The sequence below is a fragment of the Sardina pilchardus genome, chromosome 10, assembly GCF_963854185.1.
Source record: "Sardina pilchardus chromosome 10, fSarPil1.1, whole genome shotgun sequence".
In the NCBI taxonomy this organism is placed as follows: Eukaryota; Metazoa; Chordata; class Actinopteri; order Clupeiformes; family Clupeidae; genus Sardina; species Sardina pilchardus.
The window spans coordinates 14,241,893-14,244,392 of NC_085003.1; the positions used below are offsets into that span (position 1 = coordinate 14,241,893).

The 2,500-nt window shown below is 49.6% G+C and overlaps 1 protein-coding gene across 2 annotated transcripts in view; it reads left to right on the forward strand.

Annotated features, from left to right (window-relative positions):
- Positions 1–2,500, forward strand: part of sergef (secretion regulating guanine nucleotide exchange factor) — a 14,893-nt gene that overhangs the window by 5,188 nt on the left and 7,205 nt on the right. The gene's annotated exons all lie outside the window — the stretch shown is intronic.

A 2,500-nucleotide genomic window follows, 5' to 3' on the forward strand; every position in this document is an offset into this window, starting at 1 on the left:
CAGCAAGCACCACAGGAAGAAATCCATCCAAATTCCATCAGTGAAGCGACTGATTGCGCAGCATTTGTGGAGGACGGGAAAGCTTCACTCAAGGCATTTGTAGACTAGAGGCACGACTCTGCTCTTCTCCAGTGTCTCCATTAGTCCCCAGCGAGCGCCAGCTGGAGCTGCAGCAGTAGCTGTAGTCGGAGGCCCAGGTGCTCAGGTGGCATCGCCTTGCCGCCTGCCTGTTGATAGCGGAGACAGATGGCCAGCCTCAGATGCGGGCACAGGAGCAGCACTGCGAGTAAGGCACTACTGCCATCCCAAACATGCATAACGGTGGGACGAAGATGTAGTGAACATCCTAAACATGCATGACGGTGGGACGAAGATGTAGTGAACATCCCAAACATGCATAACGGTGGGACGAAGATGTAGTGAACATCGAAACGTTAGTCTTTTGCACCGCTGTGTTAAAAAGTCTTAGAAAACGTCTGTGTTGCTCCGGTATCCTTCATCAGCCTGAGCTTTTCCCCTCCTGTGGATGCACCAGTTGTGTGCAGAAGCACACTGGATCTATCCCTTTTTTTAATACATATTGGTGGGGTTTGTTTGTTTGTTTGTTTGTGTGTTTGTGTGTGTGTGTGATGTTGATTGAAGGGGCATTCTGTAGATGGGATTTTGAGTGAGCTTTGGCGTGGTGTTACAGTAGACTGACGGATGTAACAGCCAAACACAGAAGGAACTAGATGATCACACCCATACACACACATACACACACACACACACACACACACACACACACACACACACATACATGGGCATTGCCTCATGCACCTACATCTGCACACACACACACACACACGCTCAATCACATTTATGTGCATACACACACACACACACACACACACACACACACACACACACACACACACACGCACACACACATTTGCGCACATCTCCTAGGCCGTCTCCCAGGTCCATTGACATGTTGTGAGTGTCAGGTTTCCCCATTACGTATTTATGATGTGTTGGGACTGAACGGGGAGGCAGAGCTGCTATAAAGAAAAAATCTGTCACACACACACACACACACACACACACACACTGGCCCACTCTGCTGTACTGGCGTGGGCTGGGCTGTGGTGTGTGAGGTGTGTGAGGGCTCCTCTGTGAGCAGTAGCAGCAGTGGCCTCGTGAGACTCCAGGGACAAACACGGGGGCCAGTAAAGCGGTCATACTGATCTGACCCCACACTTAGTGTGATTTATGGCCTGCACCTCTGGAGCAACAGCAGTCCTTCTGTCCCCCCTCTCTCTCCTTCTGTCCCCCCTCTCTCTCTCTCTCCCTCCCTCTCTCTCTGCCCTCCGACCTCTTTCTGGCCATTTCTGTTTCTAACGGTAGTTCCTCCCTCTCTCCTTTCTCTCTTGCACTTGCTCTGTCCCTCTCTTTCCCTCTATCTCAGAACACCATGCCACCATTTCTGTGAGTATTTGTTTCTCACTCCACCTTGCCATCTTTCCTTCATTCTCTCTGTTTGATTATACCTCCCCTCTCTTTCTCCCTCCCACATGCATAATTATGCTCATTCTCCCATTCTACGACTGCATGCACATCTCTCTGTTTGCCCTTCTTTGTCTCTCTTCTCTATCTCTCCACTCACTGGTCCACTGTGCCCAGCTTGCTGACCTTGACACAGATGATGTGAAGAGACTCGAGGAAAGCCCCTCGGGGGACTAGCTGACCTTGGCGTCTCATCACAATGGACAGAAATGTCCAGAGAACCAGGGGGACCTAATAGTGGGAGTGGGAGTTTGTCTGGTCATTTTATGTGACAGAGCTGACACAAGCACTGAACGGATCCATTGCAAGGCGCTCATTTTGGGACTGCCTCCCTCCTGTCTTGTTTTCCACTTTTTAAAGATTATTTTTTTGGGCTTTTTATGCCTTTAATGTGACAGGACAGTAGAGATGACAGGAAACGAGCGGGAGAGAGAGTAGGGGTGGGATCCGGAAAGGGCCACGGGGCGGGAATCGAACCCGGGTCGCCGGCGTGCAGTGCAGGTGCCCCAGCCAATTGCGCCACGGCTGGGGCCTTGTTTTCCACTTTTGAAATCTGTGTTCTCTCAGTGACAACTGAGCAGAATATGACAGTGTTGGCACTTGGCAGAGATCATGTCTGGGTTGTCAATCACAGGCAGCTACAGAGATAGCATCTGTCTGTGGAATAGATCTACTCTAAACCTAGGCCTGGGTAGAGGCAATCTGGGAAGAGTACTTCATTTTAGGATTAAAGGATTGCAGCCCCAAGGAACTTAAAATAGTGGGAAAAGTTTGTGAAGTCTCATATTCAGGTGTTACCTGAACCTCTTGTCCATAGGGGGCGCTGTGTCCATGATGTCACTTCACGCATTCTAGATATCTACAGATCGGAAATCTCTCATAGTGGAATAATTCCAGCTTCTGTTTGTTTGTGTGTTCCAGCAATGCTTTATAAATGCTAATACGTGTTGATGAA